Consider the following 26,442-nt stretch of genomic DNA (forward strand, 5'->3'; position numbering starts at 1 on the left):
GAATTTCCCTAGAAGGATACTTTTTACCCCATATTCTTGTAACATGTACATTTTATAAAAGATAGACAGTACTACATTATCTCATAAAATGAATATTAGAATAATTTATCATTATATCTGTATTTTTTTTTAAGGAATTTCTTTGAAGGAACTTACTGTATAGGATTTGGACAATTTTAATACGACTTACTCAAATAAGAAACTCAGCTGTGATCAATTTGGAATTGTGACTGACTTATTTTTCTTTCATCTTGTGATTGTTCTAATTGTTATGATTAACTCTGCTAATCAAGTATTTATTAATTTACTCTTTTATGCAATGATGTGGTGTGCACAGTGCCAAGCCCTGTGGCAGTGTTGCTTATATTAAGATGAATCTCAAAAAACATTCCTGCTCTTGGTACAGCTCAGAGCCTAGCATCATAAGTAGATTAAAAAAGAACCCCCCTCAAAACACACACACACAAACACAACCAAATAAAAACCTGACACTGTAGAAACAAAGCAATATGATAAGGTACGGGATAAGTGTCATTAGTGCCAAGAGAAGTGAGCAGCTAATTCTTTTCGCATCTTAGGGAAAAAGTTAGTGAGTGATCAGACTTGAGATATAACTTGAAGGAGAAGATTGGCAGGTAGACAAAGGATGTAGCTGGGTTAAAGAGGAGGATCTTCAGAAACTGCCTGTAACGGCTAATTATAGCTATTAATAATTGGTAACCAATCAGTGTTTTGCAGCTATACTCTCTGAACCAATAAGGTACCCTCCCTCCCACAAGATCCCGCCTCCCACTTCCCTAATCAGAGATGCACCAATCAAGAATAACCGGTGGCTGATGCCTGCTGCAACAGTGTAATTACTTCTGGTTCAGACCCCCTCTTCGGACACCTCTGTCTCATCTCAATAAGCTGTGCTGTTCCCTGTTTGAACTGTTACCCTTGCTTGGAATAAACTTCTGTGATTTTATCTTAAACAGACTTGCTTTTCTGTACTGTGGCAACTTAACTCATCTTCAAATTACCTTAGTATAGTTAGAAAATCATATAAATAGCAAAAGAACAGAGACCTGGCTAGAAAACTTATATTTCTGGAAAACCACCAAACACTTAAATGTTGTAGAAATCTTGTCTAGTGTATCACAGGTCTTTTTAAGAATTAAAAATATTTATCTTTCAAAATTTAAATCTGTCTCTTTGATAAAAATATCTGTATCACCCACACTAGGTAATATGAATGCAATAAAAGGCATCAATGGTAGGGCAAGCACTGTGAGAATTTTAATACAAACAATTGCCTCTTAATTATAAAAACAGAAAAGCCGTTTTTTACTAGGAAAAAATTAAATGTATACATGTCATTTTGGAGTAGACTTTCCTTAACCAATCTACTAGATCCTTAACATTTTGTATAGCACTAGCTTCTTGACCTTTGTTTGTATTACACTGTTGTATCTGAGACATTCTGTTGTCTCTTGTGCTATTTTATGAATATCATGTCATGACCCCCAACCAGACTACTTAACTAGAAACTGTCACTGGAATTTATTTTATTCCCCTCCAGCTGCTCCTATAAAATATTACCTAGCTATTTCTAAGTAAATATTTGTTGGAAAAGGAAAGAAAAAGGGCATTGGAATACAAAGTAATGATTCTCCCCCTTCCATTAACACTGGGAAACAATTTACTTTCAACCTCTCTGCATCGTATGAATCAATTGACCCCCTATCCCCACCCAGCAGCTCCTTGTAATTATTTGTTCCTCAATTTCTGTGACTCCAATCTCTTCTGAAGATCTTTCTATGGCTCTCATTTACTCTGCTCAATCTTTTAATTCTCTTATCATCAACTCATTAAATAGAATATTTGACCCTTCACCCAGTCTCTCCACAATAAAGCCCATATTAAACTTCCTCAAAGGTTATATTCATAAAAATCAGCATCTACTATAGCTCTTTCCTAAAACTAATTATTAAAGCTTTCCTATCCAACATCTACTCTTCTCCACTACTGTAATGGATTGAATTGTACTCCCCCAAAACATGTGTCACCTAGGTTAGGCCATGTGTGGTTGTCCTCCATTTTGTGATTTTCCTATGTGTTATAAATTATAATTCCTGTCTGTGGTTAAAAAGATTAGGGTAGGACTGTAACACAACCCTTACTCAGGTCATCTCCCTGATCCAATGTAAAGGGAGTTTCCCTAGAGTGTGACCTATACCACCTTTTATCTCTCAAAATAAAAGGTAAGGGAAGAAAGCAGAGAGTTGGGGACCTCATACCACCAAGAAAGCAGTGTCCTGAGCAAAGCGTGTCTTTTCTACTCAGGGTCCCTGTGCAGAGAAGCTCCTGGTCTAGGGGAAGATTGGTGAGAAGGCCAACAGAGACAGAAAAGCTTCCCCTGGAGCTGATACCCTAAATTTGGACTTTTAGCCTACTTTACTGTGAGAAAATAAACTTCTCTTTCTTAAACCCATCCACTTGTGTTATTTCTTTTATAGCAGCACCAGATGACCAAGACAACTACTATCTGATGTGATCCAGGCATGGTATACAGGTGATCCTGCGTACAGTAAGCAAGTTAAAAAAAAAAAGCAAGTTAAGGTAATTCTATATCAGGAGGGATCAGTCCCTGGAGAAGGACATCATGCTTGGTAGAGGGTCAGTGAAAAAGACTAAGACTGTCAATGAGGTGTATTGACACAGCGGCTATAACAGTGGGCTCAAGTATAACGATGATTGTGAGGGTGGTGCAGGATTGGCCACTGTTTTGCTTTGAGTCCAAACCAACTCGACAGCACCTAACAACAACATATCCCATTCTAGTCCTCGATTTAGGGATGATCATGTAACCAGTTATGTCCAATGAGACACTGTCATTATCATCATTATTATTATTTTTACTATAATCATTTTCTTCATCTTCTTCAGTGTTTTAATGTCTAGCATTATAGTACTTAATTAATCTTCACCAGTCACTCTTTTAAGCACTTTGCACTTAGTTATGTATTTAATTATCCCATTAACACTTGAAGTAGATACTTTTATTCTTCCCATTTTACAGATGAACCAACTGAGGCACATAGAGTTTGTCAGTTAAGGAGATCAACAGGGCAAATGTGTATAGAGTTACTTTCTAAACCCATATACTCTGGCTCCAAAGAAGTAGGTTAAAACACCTCTGGAAATGTTTCCTAGTTTCTAAGAAAAAGACAAAGGAAGAACATAAATCTTCTTTTGTCTCTCGATGAGATGCCTTAAAATGATGCAGACATCTTGCAATCAGCAAGATATTAAGTTATTTGGGGAGAAGAACAGAGCCCAAACGGTCATAGAGAGAGTTGGAATTCTGACATACCACATTTGGAACCTGCCCTAACATTGGACTTCTTATTGGAACTAAAAAATGTCCTTATTCTGTTTATAGCCGTGTGAATCTAATTTTATCCTTAGAACTAAAGTTATTCTTTCTAATATAATCCATCTCAGAAGGAAATTCAAACCCTCCAATAGATAATTTGAATAGAACATCATATTTCTAATGTTATTTTCCTTTTACTAACATCATATATTAAACTTCCATTGAGCTATAACAAAATATAGGGTCGCTATGAGTCAGAATCGACTCGAAGGACCTGGGTTTGGTTTTTTGTTTGGTAGTGGCTTAAAACAGCAGTCTATTACAGTTCTGTAGGTCAGAAGTCCTGTACTGCTCTCACTGAGCTAAAACCTAGGTGCCAGAAGGCTGTGCTCATTTCTGGGGCCTCTAGGAAAGAATTCATTTCCTGTGGTTGTAGATCTGAGCTTCCTGTTTTCTTACTGGTTGTAAGGTGAGGAACATTGCCAGTTTGTAGATACCACCTGCATTCCAAGGCTCAAAGACACCTTCCGCCATCTTCAAAGCTAGCAAGAGGGATTGAGCCTTTCTCACTTGGCATTTCTCTCATGGACTCTTTTGCCTTCCATTGACCATGCAGTTACACCAGGTCAGAAATGAGATGCACTGAGACAAAGTGGGAAAGAGAATGCATAGTGACTTCTGAAAACAGAGAAAGTATTTTCAAAATGTAAAAATGTTCTGCTTCACATATTTTCCTTACTGCTAGTCTCTGCTTTTAAGGTTAAATATTTAATTAAGGAAAAAGGAGGAAGGAAGAAAAGGCGAAAGCAAAGAAGGAAGGAAGCAAGGAAGAAAGGAAGGAAAGGAGGGAGGGAGGAAGGAAGGAGAGAGCTAGGGAAGGAGGAAGGGAAAAAGAAGCAAAAGAATGAGGAAAGAAAAAAGCCAGGAAGACGGAAGAAGGAAGATGAAGAAAACAATCCTCAGAAAAATTTCTTAAGTCAAATTAAAAATAAGTTTTTCTTTGCTTGTAATTACTTATTACTGCCCCAAAACCATAAGCATTGATATTTTAAATTTTAGGTAACTATTTTGATGTTATAGGCCTTTTTGATAATATGAAAATATCTACCAAGCACCACAGTATTTGTTCATACGGAGATAAAATTAAAGAAGAAGAAGAAGGAGAAGGCCTCCAGGCTAGTTCAGGCAGTTAGCAAAACACATGGCTAATATTGCTATATCTCTACTTTAATTTCTGCTGACTTTATGTTCCCTAGGCTCTGCTCCATAAAGCTACTTATCAATATATTGCATGCTATGAATTACAATAATGCAAGGTAAGTATTTAGCAGTAATACCAACCAGGGAATAATGTTGACATTTACTCATGTTGTTTTGTTTACGTAAGAGGCTTAGAGAATTCTTAAACTAAAAGCTCTTTCTGAATTTTCAACCAGCTTTCTCATTCTCATTGCAAAACACCATGATTTTTAAGTGACAGATTTGTAATCAACTTACAATTAAAACTTAAAGGGCAAATGAGTATGCATTTTTATTTAGTTTTCAAATAACTAAAACAGTGTAAGAGGTAGGTAAGCAATCACCCCACCCTCACTCCTCCTTTTGCACAAAATGGGATACCAAAACAAGAAATTAATGTTCATGGTGATTCAAAATATGGTACCCTAAAAAAAATGGAACCTTTATTTTGCTCAGTAGAACATTAAGAAAGGAGATAAGCAAAAACCATTTTCCCATAGTATAGTAGTATACTTCATGACTCAAAATAAGCTCAACAGCGACTAACAAAACCCAGTTAACAACAAGCCATTAAACCCATTGCCATCAAGTTGATTCTGACTCATTGTGAACCAACAGGACAGAGTAGAAGGTTTCCAAGCCTGTAAATCTTTACTGAAGCAGACTGCCACACCTTTTTCCTGAAGAGCAACTGGAAGTTTTGAATCGCCAAGCTTTTGTTTAGCAGCTGAGTGCTTAGCCACTGCACCACCAGGGACCCTTGAAACAACAGACAGAGAGATACAAACACAATGTGTGCGTCTGTGTGTGTGTGGAGAGGGGAGCAAATATTAAAATGGTTTGAATTGAAACTTCAGGTATAGCAGTGGTTTTTACCACTGGCGGCACATTAGAATCAGCTGGGGAGCTTTTAGAAATACTGATGCTTAAGCGAAAACCCTGGTGGCGTAGTGCCTAAGTACTACAGCTGCTAACCAAAGGGTCCGCAGTTCAAATCCGCCAGGTGCTCTTTGGAAACTCTATGGGGCAGTTCTACTCTGTCCTATAGTGTTGCTATGAGTTGGAATCGACTAGACAGCACTCGGTTTTTTTTTTTTTTTTTGGATGCTTGGGCCTTTCTCTAGGACAATGAACCAAAACTATTAATGGATGTATGGATATAAAACATCAGTAATTTTAAACTATCCCTGCAAGTAACACTAAAGTTTACCCAGTACTGAGAATATAATATAGTGAAAAGTACTTTGCCCTATATATCAAGCCAATAAAAATGTCTATTCCAGTTGCTTTTATTTCTGCTCATTCTTTATTTTGAATATAATTAAACTTTGTTCTAGTGCAGCCCAAATTTACATTGGAAAACTATACCAACATGTATTGAAATAGTGTTTAACGTTCTTAGAAAATGCATAACAGCTTAATTTACTGCAGTGGTTAAGAGCTACAGCTGCTAACCAAAAGGTCGGCAGTTCAAATCCACCACACACTCCTTGGAAACCCTATGGAGCATTTCTATCCTGTCCTACAGGGTGGCTATGAGTCAGGATTGACTCAATGGAAACTGGTTTGAGTTTTTTTTTAGATAATAAAGTACTACAGGAAGGTACTTTGGAGCCACACTTCCTTAAGTGAAGAGTTAAAAACAGAGAAGTCGAGGAAGAGGCATTATGTCAATAATTAATATTTATTTTGTAACATTTATTTGGGGACAAATCTGTAACTGAACAATGAAGACAGAAAGCCATCCATCCGTTTAGCATATGTGAATCCTCAAAAGCAAAAAAGTGCGAATTAGTCAGCTGTATTAACATATGTGCAACTAGTATTACTAACAGCACTGTAAGAACAGATATGATCCAAAGATAATATAGATGAGATTTAGAGTTTTCAAATATTAAAAGCCTGGCTCCACTTCTAACACCCCACAAAGGTTACAAAACAACAGGGCTGTAAACAATGGCAGCCTCTGCATTTATGATTAGCATTGTCCTCCTTGATGAAAAGAAAATATAATGCAGTCACACTTCAGGACCCAGATGCTTTGCTGATAGCAGACATCCCAGACCACCTGTTTTCATGTACTCAAACACACTTTAGTCTGTCATTCATGGATGCCCTGTGCTCATATTTGGCAGTTCACTTGCCCACTGCTTTGGCAGTTCTCCAAAGCAGAGTAGTGCAATGCTCTTTACAATTTCTACGTGTAACACTCTCCAATTCTGTTTAAGCTACTTGCCATCTCTTCAGGCATGAAAGAATCATTATAAATTATGGTAAATTGCATAGGCCAAAATAATTCAACCTAAAACCTATTAATCCAAGGATTATAGTTGGAATTATATATGATTTTTACAAATAATTAGTATCAACTGCAATTCCCAATAGCAAAAAGAAATTACTGATACATTGTTCTTTTTTTCTCAATTCTAGGAGTCAAGAAATATGGAGAACATAAGGAAACATTTTTCATAGGTTTTTAATTTTATTATTTTGTTAGACCCCCCAACACCATTTAGAAATGCTAGAAGAATGAACAAATAGTACCCTTTAAATAATTAACCTGCTTTTGAATTACAGGGCTTATGACTAAATACAGAGTTTCTTAATGAAATCTGTACTTTCTTTTCACCAAAACATATCTTAGACCATATGCTACTTTTATATATTAAAAAAAAAAAAATCAAACCCTTATGCAATATATAAAAACCATTTTAAAATAAAATGACTATTGTAACTAATTTATTTTTCAAGAAAATCTTTTTTTTTTTTTCCATAATATCATGGCATCTGAGTTAAATGATAAAAAAAAATAACAGGTAAAACAAAAAGCATTGGAGTTAAAGTAAGTAACTGTAACTTTAACAGCAATTAAAGTAAGAGAAAAGATAATAGTTAAATAAGTCACAAATCCTAGAATCATTTAGGAAAACCACAAAGAACTCAGCTCTCTTTTCCCAGGTAACTTAGGATGTAAACTACTAAGGAAGTGTTTCGCATGTTGGTTATTTCACAATTACAGCCTGCAAAGTATAGGCAGCTAGGATATACAAAGATAAATAAGAGAGAGGCTGTGCCCCAAAATGTTAACAACTCACAGTCTAGTGGTGAAGTGTACACACACAAACACACATTCACACATACATACATGTCATATATGTACGATGAGAACATGAAAAAAAATAAATTCTTACCCATATTCTAGGGGAGAGGAGAACACAGTTCATGTTATAGGTAACTGGCTCCTTTATTCTGGAGAACACCGTAAGGGGCCTTTTTACTTGGATAACATGTTCTCCCCATTTGGCCTTCTCCCTACTGTGAATAGGATTGGAGTGTTTCCCTTCCACACATACCCAAATTATACTGGCTGAATAATAAATTAACTAAATATTTCATTTTTTCTATGACTGGTATATAAGACTTTAGGCGTGATCTGAAATGGAGGGGGAATTCTTTCCAGGAAGAATCTGGGAAAAGACGGATTGTCAACAGCTTGACAGTATATTGGGCGACATTAACCGACAAATGCCCGAGGGCAGAGACAGCTGAGGAAATTTTTAAAACAGCATTGTCTTGTATTTATTTTTCAAGTATCTTCTGTGCCTTTCTGGAATTCTTTCTTTTATTTCTTCCAAACTTTCAGGCAAAATATGTTAAATACTACAATCATGCGTCTGTGCTTTGTTTTTGCAAAATTCAGGAAGAAGCATCCTTTCTTATGTGGGCTGAAGCAGTGAAGAGAGAGAACCCCAGCGGAAGGATTTGAGAACAGAAATAATGCAGGCAACAGTGGAGGAGAAAGCTGCTGTACATACAGACAGGGGAGCCAATATGAGATAGTCCCCAAATATACTGACAACAGCTGACAGTTGCATGAGGGCTTGGAGGGGCTTGGCACAAAAGTAAGCTATTACATGGAAAGAAACTAGCCAGTCACCATTCTAGAAATGCTGGCAACGGCACTGGAGTTCTCATAGTCTGTGGAATGAGTACCTCGGTTATTTTAATTGGAGAAATTATTGATGTCTGGAATATTAAAATGTGTGTTGCCTGATAAGAGCTGTAAGATAGGTACAAAGTACACTTGGGCATCAGGAAAGAAAAACAAAGATGCTTTAGCGGCAACTAGATAAGTGGCTATATCTCATCTCCTCTATTTGTAAGCCATGTGGTATCTGGGAAGTGAATGACCCTCTCTGGGACATGTTTTCCACCTATTAAGTAAGATTAATAGTGCCAACTTAATAGGCTAGATGTGTACAACAAATATGGTTAAAGTGCCTGGCATTTCATAGGCACTGAATAAATTGTAGTTCCCTTTCCTTCCTAATTGTCCTCACCATCTGACACTCCAATAAGGACTCTAAAGACAGAGGTATTCATTCTAATTAGAGGTCAAGAAGTTTTTATGATAAAGATGGCTTTGAGTTAGGCACCAACAAATAAGTTTATAAAAGTACTTTTAGCTATGGACATATTGGGGAACACAATAGACATACAAAGGAAAGTTAATATATGTGTGGCTGCCCTTAAATGCAAGAAGTGTTCATAGAAGAATGGGTAGTAGAGTGTAACTGGAATACAGATTTATGATATCCGGCAGAAAAGATTTTGACCCCATGATCTTCACCCATTGATGTAATGTCTATGAATAAGTCACTTTACATGGCAAAGGTAATTAAAGTTGCAAATGAAATTAAGGCTCCTAATCAGATGACCTTAAAATATGGAGATCAGGTGGTCCAGACATTGCTCAGGCTGTACATCATTACGCAGGCTGTGCTGGGCACTAAGAAAATGTTGGCCACCACCAACCATACTTCTACCACTGTGTATTTTCTTGGTGGTCTGCTAGATGTCTATTTAAGCCAAATACTTCACAAATTGTCAATGGGAAATAATAACTTATTGTACAAAATACTCTTGGGCATATAATTGCATGACTCCATAAAGTTACTTGCAGCATTTAGATAGAATATGAAAGAAAATAGCTGGAAGCTAAGGCCTGTGTCAGCAGCTTTGTGTGTCATTACATACCAAAATTTAATCCTCAATTTTGTAGGTCTAGACACTCGATGTTGTTAGGTCATTCAGAGATGCACAGTTTACTGACGTGACTCACTATATCACAGTTTAGAAGAGATTGATTATAAAACAGGATACAGAATAATCTTTGAGGGTCTTAGTATAGTCAGGCAAAGCATTCTTTTTGCATTATATCACTTTATTAATCTCTCTCCTCAAACACTTTCCCCCTCAGAAAATCTTCCTTGATAGTTCTTCTTTAAATAACACCCTGGTCACTTTTTCTTCTTACTTCCTTTATGACTTTTCATAGTATTTATTATTATTTAAATATGTATGTATATTTTTTTATAATATATATATAATGATGCATATTATTGTATATGTGTGCACATACATATGCATTATTGTATATTATATACCTATTATATGTTTCCTCCATTAGAATTTAAGTTGCATAAGAAGAGAAGCTGTATGTTTATTGATCAGTGTATCCTTAGGACCTAGACCAATGCCTGACACATAATAGATACTGTAATGAAGCAAAAAGGACATTCTAAAATTATATGAGATAAGAATCAGAATCAGCACAAAGATGGTTTCTATGAGGTGGAGGTCAGACGTACAAGCACTTTCCAATTTCTTCACCATTTCTAACACCAGCTGCCCCCACCAGGGCACTCTCTACTTCCCTGGAGGGTTTGATAATTCATTGCAATAGCCACATAGAACTCATAGACCCTACTCACAGTAATGTGCTTTATTAGGAAAGCAATAGGCAACAACTCAGGATCAGGAACAACTTGGAAGTAACAGAAACAGCTCAAGGTCAGGATCAGGAAGCACATAGGCAAGGTCTGGAAGGTTCTCCTGAGGTGGAGAGCGTATCTCTCCCTTCTTAAGTATAAGGACAGCTTCCAACCAGGACAACTCTCTCAGTTCATCTTTGCCTTTAGAACTTCCTGCTTTTAGTCTCTCTGCTGCTAACTGGGCCAGTTTATAGCCAGTGTAACATCCCTCTCGGCCATGCAGATCCTCTCAGTCCTCTAGTTCTGATGCTAAGTCTTTTCAGGGTTTCTCACTGTCTTCAAAGTAATAGCACTTAACCTTTATTACAGCTCTTTTAGGTGGTTCCCTTCACAGGAGCCCTGGGTCCAAACCAATGTACTCCAGGATCTTCTTTGTCTTGAGATTTCTCCTCTCTCTTCCCTTAAAACCTCTGTGGGCTTTGCCACTTATAAAAGCAAACTTCTTGTCAATTTCAAGGAATGGCCTTCACAGCAGGCCCATGAATGGACCAATCCCCTTAGTGGGCCTCAAGTCTCTCAAACCTACTGAGTGGTTTCACACCACCTTTCTGACTCATACACCAACCAATCCATTCACAGTGAGTAAAATAGGCCAATCACAGGGCAGACTGCTGCAAAATCAGTAATTTTTGGCAGAATTACAAAGTTAGGACCAGGAAAACTGTGTATAAGAAAAACCCTTCGCACTACAGACACCCAGTGAATATCTAATACAGTGAAACTGGTGAGAGCTGGAACTCGACTGCACTGCCTTGTTTTTCTGGGTCTTGCAAGTTTTCCACTTTTGACATGGTGCCATCTTACCACTTTTTTTTTTTTTAATCACTCTTTATTAATACAAAATATTTGAGTTTTCTTTCTCTGACGGGTTTCTGCCTTACACAGCCTCTGGCTTTCACAGGTTTTACTGTATAAGAATGTGTTTATAAAATGATTTTTTGATACTATATTGTAATTCATTCCTTATTTACCTGTGTCATTTGCTGGTCTCTAAATTTCATGAGGGTAGGGGCTGTATTCAATTGTATGATACTAAACTTTAGCACAATGCTTTGTCAAATCAATACATAAAACACACGTTTTTCCTACAGAAGAGTGTTTAAAATAATTATAGTGATTATGACGATGATGATGATGACAATGTTGATGGAAAACCTGACAAAGCAGATTATATGTTGTTTCATGGAAAGGATAAGTCAGTCACTACAGAAATATTCATCAAATAATGACCACATGCCAGGCACTGAGCTGGGCATCAGGAATTAACTAGTGACTTCAAAAAACTTCATGACAAAAACAAATTATATTCTGTATTGGAAGACAGACAATAAATACACAACCAAATAATTAAAACAACTTAAGATACTGAAATGTGCTATGAAAATTACAGTAATGAATGTGAAGGTGATCTTGACTAAGTGGGTACGTAGGTGGATGTGGGAGTACAACTTTACTTGGACTTACTTTTTTAGTCTCTCTTTTTAAAGATAGTACGTTAAAGATAGTACGTTTGAGCTGAGTCCTGTATGACAAACAGGGTACAGCCATAAAAATATCTTGGTGAATGCCAACCTAGTTAAATGGAAGAAACAGAAAGGTCCTGGGGTGGGAATGAAGACCAGAGTAATTATTGCACAGTTAGTGAAGAGGAAAGCAACAGAATGGGTCAGGTCAAGGAAGGCCATTTGGAAGGACATGATAAGGTTTTCTGTTTTATATCTCGTTTGTTTTGGTTTGGTTTTTATTTTAAGTACAAAAGAAAGTTGTTGGAAAGTTTAAATTAGAGGTGATATATGATGATATTTGTTGATTCAAAAGCTATCTGGCTTTTGGACTGGGTGGACTGTGAAATGAGAGACAGTAGATGCAAAGTAATCCATTTGGAGATTTTGCAGCATCCCATGAAGAGATAAAATGGCTTGTAGGTTTTTAATAACAATAATAGCGATGGTAAGAAGTGGTGGACTAGTGATTTATTTTAAATGTGAAGACTATAGATGTTGCTGATGGAGTCCATATGGGCTGTGGAGAAAAGTTGACATGCAATGGATGGCACAACCATTTAATGATTAGGAAAGGGTTGGGATGGGTAGAAGAAAATTTCAGGTGAAGGAAAAATTTCAGGTGTTTTTGGCCATGTTGAGTTGGGGGTGCCTATTTACAATCAAAGAGGATTTATCAAGATGGCAGCTTTGGTGCTCAGAGGAAATGTCTTAGTGGAAAATATCTATCTAAGATTCATCCACACATCTTTGGTGTTTCAAGTCATGAAACTGACTAGTAACACCTAATGTGAGAATATCAATTCTAAAACATTGCAATGTTTAGAAGTCTGATATAAGAAAAGAAGTCAGCAAAGGAGATTGAAAAGAAGAAACCAGTGAATTGAAAGAAAAATTATGATGGTATAAAAGCCTAAAGAAGAAAGTGTTTGAAGCAGAAGAGAAGATAAAAGAAGAAAGTGTTTGAAGCAGAAGAGAAGATAAAATGCTCTTTATAGTTTGATAAGATGACAATATAAATGTACATAAAAATTGAAGTACAAGAAAGAAATGTCTGGAGTGTTCTGAGATGATAACGGCAGATGAGTATATGTGAACCACAAGTATATTTGAGGAAGTATTGTTGGGCAGTGGTATAGAAGAAAGGTGACATAACTGTTGGAAAAGGACAAAAAGAAAAAAGTTTTTTTTAAAAAAAAAAATTACATATTTTACGTTAGTTTGTATTCTAATCTAATGTGAATGATTCAGTAAACGGCAAAAACTGAAGTAGCAGGAGAGAAAAATAAAGCATAACAGCTAATTCCTTGAGAAAGCAAAATTGGTTGAGAGCCAAGACTTCAATGGGGAAGTTGGCAAGTAAAATTCCTTTATTAATTCAGAGGAGAATACAGAATAATCAAGTACAGATGTAACTAGAATGGTAAACTTGGTAGTGGGTAGATGAATTTTTTCCCTTAGCTGCAGTTACTTTACATATGAAATATGTGATAATCTTCTAAAAATGAGGAGTTTATAAGGGGTGTTGGAGACAGAAGAAGGGGTAAAAAATCATTTTATAAAAAGTGATTTTACTAAGAAAAATATAAAGCGACCATTTAGCCGTTCTGATTGCTCTTTAAGGTTTAAAACCCACTGCAGTCGAGTTGATTCCATCTCACAGTGACCCTGTAGGACAGAGTAGAACTGCCCCATAGGGCTTCCAGGGCTGTAACCTTTGTGGAAGCAGATTGCCACATCTTTTCCTCGTGGAGCAGCTGGTGTGTTTGAACTGCCAACCTTTTGCCAAGCATTTAACCGCTACACCAACGGCTCCTTTGACCTTTACTAGAGTCACGTATTAAAATAGTTCCAAGAACTAATATAACTGAAGAAAGAGGAGGAAATATGAGAACTATGTTACTGAATTGCAGTGACGTTCGTAATTTTAATATTTAGGAAAATCACTTAGTACATTTATGTAATTTTCTCCAGCAACATTCAGCTTCTCATCTGCAGCCAAGGAGTACACAGACACTTATAGCTACAGTTGGGATTTTGCCAGAAGTGTAAAAGAGAGAAAGAGAGCCAACTGCTGAATCATCAATGAGTGAGAGCCAGGTGGGTGGTAATACCTTATGGCATAAATACATTAAAAAAGGCATAGGAAATTCAACTTTGAAATAACAATGGGGAGCAATGAGTGCTTCTCTGTCATCTCGAGTATCTGAGGTGTGTGTGGGAGTGGTGTATCACCCTCAAGAAATAGCCAAGTATAGTTGGGCCAGAAAGGTAAGGGGAATATTTAGGAAAAGTTTGCAGATGTAGAGGGACTTGATGATATGATCTGAGTTTCCAGCAGGGTAGGGCAAAGGTTTGGGAGGGAGATCATAATATCAACAAAAAATGAGTTCAGAGTAAGAGATGTAAAAACATCTATACAGATAAGAATCTTCATGGTGGACAATCTGATGATGACTGAAATGGACAAGCCTGTGAGGTATTGCAGGATCGGTTATGGAGAGCAGGCCTTCAAAGTCTTGATAACCACAAATGAAATTCAAATGCTCTGAGTATCTTCTTCCAAGTTATTGATAAACTGCTGATTAAAAGGGACTGAAAATGTATCTTCGAAACTGGCAGGAGAGAATTTGCTCTTGTTTAGTATCAATACTTATTACAAGTTGTCTTACTGGTATTCATCCTCGATGTAGGGAAATCTACTATCCTGCATTGATATCTTGTATGTAAAGAGGAAAGGAAACTTGAGCTAAACATAATACTCAATTTAGGCCAAACAGTTCAACAAAGCCCAGGTCTAATCAGCTAGATTAGACAAGACTGTCTTTGGCAGGGTACGAATAAAAAAAAAAATGGTGTGAGACAACAAAACATTATGTTTTAATACATTATATTTTAATACATTATAAAACATATGTATATACTTTTGTTTCTCTTCCCCATTTATAAGCAAAAATCATTTACGTACATTGTTTATGAGAAGAAATTTAAAAAAAAATTATCTTTGGAATTCTATCTTAAAGTTTCCCGAAATATTATTTATTAATTTTCCTAGAACCGTAGCTAAGGATTATCAGAAGCAATAATAAAAAAGATAACTAAAATCCATTTTAGCTATAAATGTGACATCTCTAATAAAGGTTAAATTTCAATGTCATGGTAGAAAGGTTCCTACTTTTTATTATGTGATGTTAAGAACTTAATTTTTACTAATGGTGCAATTTTCTTGCTATTAATTTTTTTACTTAATAGATGTAATTATTTGAATACAGTTTGATGTGTCCTCAAGAAAGAAATGCATTGTGAAGGGGAACATTCAACTCTAAGTAAAAAGTTTCATTAAATGATGACTAAGTTTGAGAATAATACAAACGCACTCAATGCTGGCACCTCTCTTCCCCTATTTTCAAACAGTAAAAAGTGTGTCCAGTTAGAACATTATTATGGAGTTATTTGGCAAATGTTTTCAAGCATGAATCAATGAAAATGGAAAAGTATACATCAGAATGATTCATCAGCTATAATAATGAAAAAGTATTATTTTGTGAGTTTATAATTTTTGTAAATACAAAGTGGTAACTATAAGAAAATAGTGAATCCTTAATATATGCATGATATCACCACGTTCTAAGAAAATATTGCTTAATAACCACACTCTAATTTCTGAAAACAAAATGGCAGTGTCAAATCCATCAGCTTCAGTCTGCTACTGAATATTGTTTAGACTTCTCTATTCCTCCATTCAACTGTGTGGATGATACAAATTATAGATAGCATTGCAAAGAATGAGAATTGAAGAACACTTAATTGTGCTCATGCAGAAAAAAGCAGAACCTGTACATAAATCAAGATGTTCTTCTAGCAGAATAAGGGGATATATTGTGGTATAAAATTGGAAAAGTTGTGTGGCAGTATTGTATTACTTCACTTTACTTATTCAATCTATATGCTGAACAAATTATCCAAGAGGATAAGCTATATGAAAAAGAACAAAACATCTGGTTTGGAAGAATATTCATTAACGAACTGAGATACGCAGATGACACAGTTTGCCGAAAGTGAAGACAGCCCAGCCGGAAGCGCTTACTGATGAAGGTAAAAGAATACAGGCATCATTATGGATTATGGCTGAACATAGAGAAACCGAAAATCCTTGCAACTGGTCCAATAAGCAACATCAAGATCAATGGTAAAGAAATTGATGCTGTCAAAGAATGAATTCTACTTTGATTAAGAATCAACATTCATGAAAGCAGCAGTCAAGAAATCAAACAACGTATTACTTTGGGCAAATCTGCTGCAAAAAACCTCTTTAAAGTGTTAAAAAGCAAAGGTATTACTTTGACGACTAAAGTGCACCTGACTCAAGCCATGGTTTTTTCAGTTGCCTCATATGCATACAAAAGGTGGACAATGAAAAAGGAAGACTGAAGAATTGATGCATTTTAATTGTAGTGTTGGCGAAGGATATTGATGGTATCATAGACTTCCAGAAGAAAGGACAAATCTGTTCCTGAAGGAAGAACTGATGAAATAAAAGAGTTGAGCAGAAGATTTCAAAGGGGGTTCACGAAGACAAAGTATTGTAATGGAATGTGGAAAGACCTGGAGTTAGAAAGCTAAAAGGGAAGAAGACTCTTCGTATTTCTCAAGCTGAAAGAACTGAAGAAAAAATTCAAACCTCAAGTTACAAATGTTGTAACCTTATGGGATTGGGCCCTGCCCAGCCCGACCGCTCAAGTCAATTGAGAGACACCAGGTCTTTGAGAAAGAGAAAGTGGACTTTACTGGAAGCCGGCTAAGCAAGGAGTTTGGAGACTAAGCCTCAAATCAAGCTCCCTGAGGTTGGGGATTCTAAGGTTGTTACTAGGGTTTGGGACAGGGAACTTATGCATAATTCATGAAGTTTCTGGGAATAGGCAGGCAATTTCAGGAACGAATTAACATGTATGGGTGTATAGTGGGGTTGCAATATGAAGGCTGGGGGATATGACACATGAAGTTGATCTAAGGCCAGCTTTGTGACTTATTGCTCATGTCCTAATGGAGGGGGAAAGTGGTTGATTAGTAGTGAAGTGGCCTTGAGCAGAGAAGCAGTAAAATAACCTTGTGTTTTTACACAGACAGCACAGAAATGTCTTATCAGGAACTCAGAGAGCCTGGGTGGGATGGGGGGAATAATTTAACCCCATTGGTTACATTCCAGAAGTTGGATCAGTTTAATCCCATCAGCTACAACATTGAAGCACTCAATGGGCAAAATTTTGAACTACACAAGAAGCATCAAAAGAAGATGGAAGAAATACACAGAGTCACTGTACCAAAAAGATTTGGCAGATAGTCAACCATTTCAGGAGGTACCATAAGATAAACAACCAATGGTTTTGAAGGAAGAAGTTGAAGCTGCACTGAAGGCACTGGTGAAAAATAAGGTTCCGGGAATTGAGGGAATACCAATTGGATGCAATGCTGGAAATGCTCACTTGTCTATGGCAAGAAATTTGGAACTCAACTCTGTGGCCAACCAACTGGAAGAGATCCATATTTGTGCCTGTCACAGATTGAATTATGTCCTCCAAAAATATCTGTCAACTTGGCTAAGTCATGATTCCCAGTATTGTGTGATTGTCTACCATTTTGTCATCTGATGTGATTTCCCTATGTGTTGTAAATACTATCACTATGATGTTAGTGAGAGATTAGGGACAGTTATGTTGATGAGATCTACAAGATTAGATAGTGTCTTAAGCCAATTTCTTTTGAGATACAAAAGAGAGAAGGGAGCAGAGAGACATGGAGAACTCATGCTACATAGAGAGCAGCACCAGGAGCAGAGCGTGTCCTTTGGACCCAGGATTCCTGTGCAGAGAAGCTCCTAGACCACAGGAAGATTGATGACAAGAACTTTCCTCCAGAGTCAACTGAGAGAAGAAAGACTTCCCCTGAAGCTGGTGCCATGAATTTGAACATCTAGCCTACTAGACTGTGAAAGAATAAGCTTCTGTTTGTTGAAGCCATCCACTTGTGGTATTTCTGTTACAACAACACTAGATGACCAAGACAGAATTTGGTACCAGGAGTGGGGTGTTGCTCTAACAGATACCTAAAATGTGGAAATGGTTTTTAAATTGAATGGATAGAGAACTCAAAAGGATTGAGGAGAACTGTTAACACTGGAGACAGCGCAAATGGTGAGAGGCAGCAGAGGACTGGCAAAAGCTGAGGACCAGCAGCAGCAGAGGACTGGCAGCAACAGAGAACCAGAAGCAACAGAGCCAGGAGATCAGCACCAAGCAGCACCGGAGCCGACCCAAGGAGTGAGGGAGCTATGTGTCTGTGCACAGGAGGCTTCCTGGTGGAGTGGGGTGCCTCCAGGCACTTATTGGTGCAGCTACAGAGCTTTGGAGCACTTGACCCAGTAGAACAGATGTGGATGTGAGGACTGAGGAGCTGAGGGGCCAAGAAACCAGGAAGTATAAACTGAAGACACAAGGAACACAAAAAGCCGAGCTGCCTCAGTCTCAAAAGGTATGGCCACAACCTCTGGTGTTTTAAAGGGTGGAGCCACGACCTCTGGTGTTTCTAAGGGTGAAGTCACCACTCAGATGAACTAGGGAAATGATATGCCTAAAGCCAAGGGAGTAGAGTTGCTGTCTCGTGGGCTTGGAAGGTAGAGCTGAAGCCCAGGGCCAAGGGCCCTCAAGTCAGAATCTGGAGAGTGTGGCCAATAACTAGAGTCTGGAGGGCAGGGCCATTGTATAAATTCTCTCAGAGAATAGAAGATTATTTGCAAAGCCTTGAGGGCTAATGTAATGTGTTCTGCTGACTTGCTTGTTACCTGTTATGCCTCCTTTTCCTTCAGTTTCTCCCATTTGTAATGGAAATGTCTACCTTGTGCCTGTTCCACCATTATACTTCTGAAGCAGATAACTTGTACTGTAGATTTCAAAGATGAAGAGAAATTTTTGGATTTTGGACTTGGAGTTGATTTAAGATTTTTGCTATGATATGATGGGGTGAATGTTTTACAAGTGGAAAGGACATGAATTCGGGGAGGGGGGCAAAGGCTGGAATGTCATGGGTTGAATTATGCCAAAAGAAAAAAAAATCTGTCAACTTGGCTAGGTCATGATTCCCAGTATTGTGTGATTGTCTACCATTTTGCCATCTGATGTGATTATCCTATGTGTTGTAAATCCTATTGCTATAATGTTAGTGAGATAAATTAGGGGCAGTTACATTGATGCGATCTACAAGTTTATATAGTGTCTTAAGCCAATTTCTTTTGAGATATAAAACAAAGAAGTGAGATAGACATGGGGAACTCATTCCACCAAGAAAGCAGCACCAGGATCAGAGTGTGTCCTTTGGACTCCAGGTTCTTATGCAAGAAGCTCCTACACCACAGGAAGATTGATTACAAGGAACTTCCTCCAGAGTTGATTGGGAGAAGCAAGCCTTCCCCTAGAGCTGGTGCCCTGAATTTGGACTTCTAGCCTACTAGACCGTGAGAGAATAAACTTCTGTTGTTGAAGCCATTCGCTTGTGGTATTTCTGTTATAGCAGCACTAGGTGACTAAGACAGTGCCTATTCCAAAGAAAGGTGATCTAACAGAATGCAGAAGCTATCAAACAATATCATTAATATCACACAGGAGTAAAATTGTGCTGAAGATAATTCAAAAGTTTTCACAGCAGTACATTCACAGGGAACTGCCAGAAATTCAAACTGAGTTCAAAAAATGATGTGGAATGAGGAATATCATTGCTGATGACAGATGGATTTTGGCTGAAAGCAGAGAATACCAGGAAGTTTTTTTACCTGTGTTTTATTGCCTAAGCAAATGCATCCAACTGTGTGGATCATAATAAATTACGAATAACATTGCAAAGAATAGGAATACCAGAACACATAATCATGCTCACGTGAAACCTGTACATAGACCAAGAGGCAGATGTTCGAACAAAACAAGGGAATACCACACGGTTTAAAATCAGGAAAGGTGTGTGTCAAGGTTGTATTCTTTCATCACACTTATTCGATCTGTATGTTGAGCAAATAATCCGAGAACCTAGACTATATGAAGAAGAATGCAGTATCAGGATTGGGGGAAGTCTCATTAACAACCTTTGATATGCAGATGACACAACCTTCTTTGCCGAAAGCAAAGAGAACTTGAAGCACTTACTGATGAACACCAAAGATTATAGCCTGCAGTGTGGATTATGCCTCAATGTAAAGAAAATAAAAATCCTCACACGTGGACCAATAAGCAACATCATGATAAATGTAGATAACATTGAAGTTGTCAGAGATATCATTTTACTTGTATCCATAATCAAATCTCATGGAAGCAGTGGTGAGGAAATCAAAGTATCGCACTGGGCAAATCTGCTCGAAAAGACCTCTTTTAAGTGTTCCAAACAAAGATATTACCTCGATGACTAAAGGGCACCTAATCTGAGCCGTGGTATTTTCCATTGTCTCATATGCGTGTGAAAACTGGCCAATGACTAAGGAGAATTGACACCTTTGAATTGCAGCGTTGGTGAAAAATATCAAATATATTGTGAAATTCCAGAAGAATGAATAGGCCTGTCATGGTAGAATTACCAAGGATGCTCCTTACAAGCGAGGATGGCAAGACTGCATCTCAGCTGCTTTGGGTATGTTATCAGCAGGGACCAGTGCCTGGAGAAAGATGTCACGCTTGGTAAAGTGGAAGGTCAGTGAAAAAGAGGAAGACCCTCAGAGAGATGGACTGACACAGTGGCTGCAATGATAGGTTCAAGTTAAATAATGATTGTGAGGATGGTGCAGGACTGGGCAGTGTTTCATTTTGTTGTACATAGGGTCACTAAGTCGGAAGTGACTTGAGAGCACCTAACAACATCAACGTTATCGCAAAGAAGTGGTCATTTTCTAAATGGTTTTTAACGGCCTTCAAGAGCTAATTCAACTTTCAAAATTGCCTAACTTTAGCTGAGGAACAGTACGTGTAAGACTGATTCAGTACATGTAGCTCTGATTATCATAGTAAGTATCCCTAATCCTAAATGTTTGGAGACCAGAAGTTATTTTCCTCAGTTGAAAATTAAATTATAATAAGCACACCACCCACACCCAACATATTTTTGAGATGTGCTTATAAGAATGAGTGTTATTTTTCCTGCTTGAAATTATATAATTAAAAAAGTATTTTTATTCTAAATGAAATTACAATTATCCAAATATTCTTTTTATATAAGTTTAATGTAATGGACTTTAGATAAAGTTTTCATTCCAAGGAATGAAATCTTTTATTCAGGTAAAATGAAACCATACAAATAGCGTGTTAGCAATTTAGCTTCCAAACTCTTTTTTTATGCACATAAAATTAAATGCACTGTTATAAAATATCTAGATAGTACTTTATCTTTCTGTTTTTGGTTTCCATGTATAAACATGTATAGGAACCCTGGTTGCACAATGGTTAAACATTCAGCCACTAACTGAAAGGTCATTGGTTGGAACTCCCCAGGGGCTCTGTAGAAGAAAAGACCTGGCAATCTGCTGCCTTAAAGATTTACAACCTAAGAAATACTACTGGGCAGTTCTACTCTGTCCTAAAGGTTAGCTATGAGTTGGAATCAACTAAATAGCACAGAACAACACAACCTATAAATATGTTAAAAATGTTAGGGTGTTTTAATCCTAAAACATAAGCTGTAAAGTTCCTGAGACATTATGATTTGGTAATCTACTTGAACACTCCTGAATGCTGAAGTGGTAATCTCACTCTGCTTAGGGAAGGACTGCTCCAAGACCATAACTCGGAGCAAACAACTGTGAGAAGACTTTATGTTCTTAATGTCAAAACAAAAGACTCTTAACTCCTTAACTGTTTGACATACTAGAAAATATCTTGATATTAGCAAGTTCAATACCATGGAATACCTTGTCTAATAGTCAATAAAGTGAACTAAGAATGAGTGTAATTTTTATGAGAAAATCGTTGTAAAGTGTCTGGTTGGCTTTGATTTTGGAGTAAACATTTAATAGACTGTTATTGTTATCACCATAGGGTAAATATAAACCTTAAAGTTGACAGTTGGAAGTTTTAATTTCACATTTCCCTTACTCAACTATGGCACCAAACATATACAATCAATTTTAGATTTATGTATACATTTGTTTATAAATGTATTGATTTATTATATTTGCCTAACCAATTTCCAAAAAAGACTTTAACTAACTTGTAAAACACACACACAAAGATTCAGCAAAACTGTGAGATCATCAAAATGAAAGCAAAGAAAAGTGCAGATAAAGGGAGAGAGTACAATTATATCAGAAGAACAAATCTAAGAGGATTTGATTCTATTGCACTCAAACTTAAAACTTTCAGCTTCCTAGGAGTCAATAGCAGAAAGGAACATGGTAATTTCCAAAGCATAAGAAAAATGTTCACTAGGATTTTTATATTAAAAATATTGTCTAATGGATAGTATACTCACTAGCCTTATAGAAATGATGCAAAATTTATTAGTTTCTTTTTAACTCATCTTACTTTTTGCCTGTGATATGATAACATCAAAGTAAATACAACTTATGAAATCTCATAAACCCAGTTCTGCTCTAAAAAATCAAAAACCAAACCCACTGCCATTGAGTGGATTCTGACTCATAGCAACCGCATAGACAGAGTAGAACTATCCCATAGGGTTTCCATGGAATGGCTAGTGGATTCAAACTGCCAATCTTTTGGTTAGCAGCCAAATACTTAACCACTGAGCCACTGGGGCTCTAAAAAATTAACAAAAACTTAAATCCACAGCAGAAGTATTTTAACTCCATACAACCTAGATTATTTGGGTAGCAGAACCAATAAAAAAGAATGTTTGCTGTTATTTGTGAGTGCTAATTCATGTATCAGACATATTTCTCAGCATCTTTTATTAGCTTATTCAATCCTCAGAAACACTGTATGTTGTAAGTACAATTATTATCTAATATAATATTTTACATACCTAAACAAGGCTTGACTTGTAATAAAAAAAATAGTATGCAATATATTGAGTTTTAAAGAGACTGAGTAACTGCCTCAGGGTGGCTATTCACTACTGGTTTAATTCAGTGTTCTAATATTATATTTCCTTCAGGTAAAATGATTGGCTGAAGAAAAACTTATACTGGTTTCCCCTACATGTATATATGATTATTAAAAAATATTTTGGGAAATTCATTGGAAACCTTCTCTAGTTAGAAGGCACAAAATATTCACTTATTCTCCCATTCCTTCATTCCAAACAATTTTTTGAGTACCAATTACATGCTAGGTTCTGTACTAGGGAAGTAGTAACGAACCTTCAGATTACTGGAAGTATTAAGAAATCCATATAATATGAAATTACAAACTATGATAAATGTTATGAATAAAATATAGTAAACACAGTGATTGTTCTAAGTGATTGTACAGATGTTAGGAGTCTCTATGTAAAGTAGTAGATTTGAGGGGCGTACAAAGCAGAGGTATATGCAAAAGGACTGACACAAATAAGAGCAAAGTGTATCATGTAGAGAAACACGGCCAGTGTGTTTAGGAAACAAAGGGTAAATTAACAGTGATGCTAGTTGATACTAGGGGGATAGGTAGGGTCTAGAAAATTTAGGCAATTTTAGACTATCTAAATCTCCATCCTAGAAGGATAGCATTGTTTCCGGAGAGTGGCATGATTAGACTGCATATGTAATCAACACTTCTGGTTGCAGAATGGAGACAAATTAGAGATGATGTACAGTTGATGTAAGAAAGCAGGTACAAGGCAATAACAGTAGTGCTTGTTAGAGATGACAGTGGTTTGAACGTGAGGGGTAGCTGACGAAACGCTAAGCAGGGGATGAATTTGAGGTGTAGGAAATAAAATGAATAGAATTTGGTATTGGATATTATTTGTGGGTTGAAATAAATGGAATTTTCCTTGTTTTCTGTCTGTATATTTGATAACTCTAAGAAAAAAGAACTGTGGAGTGAAGGAGGAAAACAAGATTATAAATTCAATTTTAGACAAATTAATTTCTAGATGACTTTGATATATTAAGGAAACCCTGGTGGCGTACTGGTTAAGAGTTTGGCTGCTTACCAAAAGGTTGGCAGTTCAAATCCACCAGGCATTCCTTGGAAACCCTATGTGGTAATTCTACTAAGTCCTGTAGGGTTGCTATGAGTCAAAATCAACACAAAGGCAGTGGGTTTGGTTTTTTTGTTGTTGGTGGTATATTAAAATAGTTATACATATATGCAATTAAGGAAAATGTATGGCTTGAGTATATAAACATCTGGGTCATTTGCATAAAGATGATAATGTAAATTATGGATGTGGATGAGATCTTACCAAAAAGAGAAAAGAAAGGAAAATGTTTCCTAGTACCTAATCTGATAAAATCCTTCATAAAAAGAATTGGTGGAAAACATTGCACTAGGCAAATACAATGATGAGGTAAGGCAATGAGGCAAGAGAGGGTCAAGCACAATCGAAAACAAAACACAACACAATAACAATAACAACAGCAGCAACAAACAGGAGACTGCAGTTTCATGGAGACAATTGTAAGATTATTTCTGGAAAGAAAGGGTGGTTGACAGAGTTGCATCATGCCTTGAGGTCATGTCAGATAAAGATGAATCTATCCCCCTTGGATTTAGAAACATGGAAGTTATTAATGACCCTATCAAATATTATTTTGGTTGAGTATACGAGTGGAAGCTAGATTGGAGTGAGAGAAAGAGTGAATAAGAGGTAAAGAAATAGAAATATAAAAGGTAGAAGGCTCTTTAGAAAAATTTGAATATGAAGGAGTGTAGAAGTTGGACAGTATCTTGCAGGGAAATGGAATTAAACACTAATTGAAATGCTGCAGTAGAGAGGGAAAGGCTGAATACAAAAAAACCAGAAAAAATTACTGGTGAATTTCTTGATGAAAGAAGGCAGTGTTAGTGGAGGAAGGAAAGGATAAGTAGACCCAGAACACAGCAGGAGCTATTGGCCTTAGGCGGTAATTGTGAAAACATAGATCTGGGTAATTAGGTATCTAGATTTAGGAACAAGAATCTGTGGCCATCTAGTCTGATGGTTCCAATTTCCTTCATGAAATAGGCTTTGAAGATGGTTTCAATTTCCTTCATGAAGTAGCTTTTGAAGATATCTACTGAAAGCAAGGATATGTGATGTGAAGAAGGGGCAGTAATAGGTCTGAGAAGAATGGAAAATGTTTTAAATACAAATTTAGGTGGGACTGCAAACATGGATGTGGCTATGTTTAGTCAGTATTTTTACATTTTCCTCATGGAAATCTTTTAAAACAAAAATGATAAGCATGAGGAAAGAAAAAAAAATCTTAGAAACTCAATCTATACAGTCACTGAGTTGGAATTGACTTGATGGCTGGGGAGCTTTTTTTTAATTTAACCCACAAATTCTAACTGATAAGTAAATGCTACTGAAATACCTCAGATTAGTGGAAGTATTAAGAAATCCGTATAATACGAAGTTACAAACTATGATAAATGTTATGAACAAAATATAATAAATACAGTGATTGACTATTATAAGTGATTGTACGGATGTTATGCTTCTATGCAAAAGAAGGGCACGCAAAGCAGAGATAGGGTGGAAGATGTGTGAGAGAGAATGGAGAGAAAGTGTGAATAATGACACTAAGGACTTGGGGGGTATGTTTCAGAAAATTCCAGGAAGAATAACTTTTCTACAGTATTATCTCTTACACAAAACAAGAGATGCAGTAACTGGATTAAACGAGGAAGCCAAGTGATTTGGCTCTGGGTTCTGAGCCACACAATGACTCACAAATGATACACACTGTTTTTATGACAACAGAGGTGGAGTGAGCCTTTATTGAAATGTTCCTGTAAATATACTACCTGGACCTCTTCCAGTGGACAGAAAACTAATGTAAATGGCTAGGCCAGACAAATTCAATACATCCAATGATGAATAACATAATAAAGAGAATTACATAATATTATTGCAAAAGTAATATAAGTAAAATTAGAAGATAAAGAAAAGAAAAACAAAGCCAATAAGGTGATCAGAGAAAATACTACCACTGAGAAAATAAAAAATTTTACTACATATTTTGCCATGAACTTAAAAAAAAAATTATTACACACATCACACCTGTCAGGGAAAAACACAACACAGAAATTAAAAAAAAAAAAAAAAAAGGCCAGGGACTAAATAAGAAAGATGGCAGAGACGAAATGGGAATATAGGCAGAATTTAGAAAGGAAGCAGGAATATTTCACCACAGTATCATAGGAAGGAAGACAAAATTGGAAGAAGCATGAGCAAAAATATCCAGCATAAAATGCATAAAGAGATGTAGAGAGTTGAAAAGAAGAAAATGAAAGAAAGACATCTATAAATATACCACAACCTATTGATGAGGCTATGAGGAAAGAGGTAAACATCTGCAAAAACATTAATTGGTACAAATCTTATAGACAGT

This window comes from Elephas maximus, chromosome 18 (assembly GCF_024166365.1).
Source record: "Elephas maximus indicus isolate mEleMax1 chromosome 18, mEleMax1 primary haplotype, whole genome shotgun sequence".
Lineage (NCBI taxonomy): Eukaryota > Metazoa > Chordata > Mammalia > Proboscidea > Elephantidae > Elephas > Elephas maximus.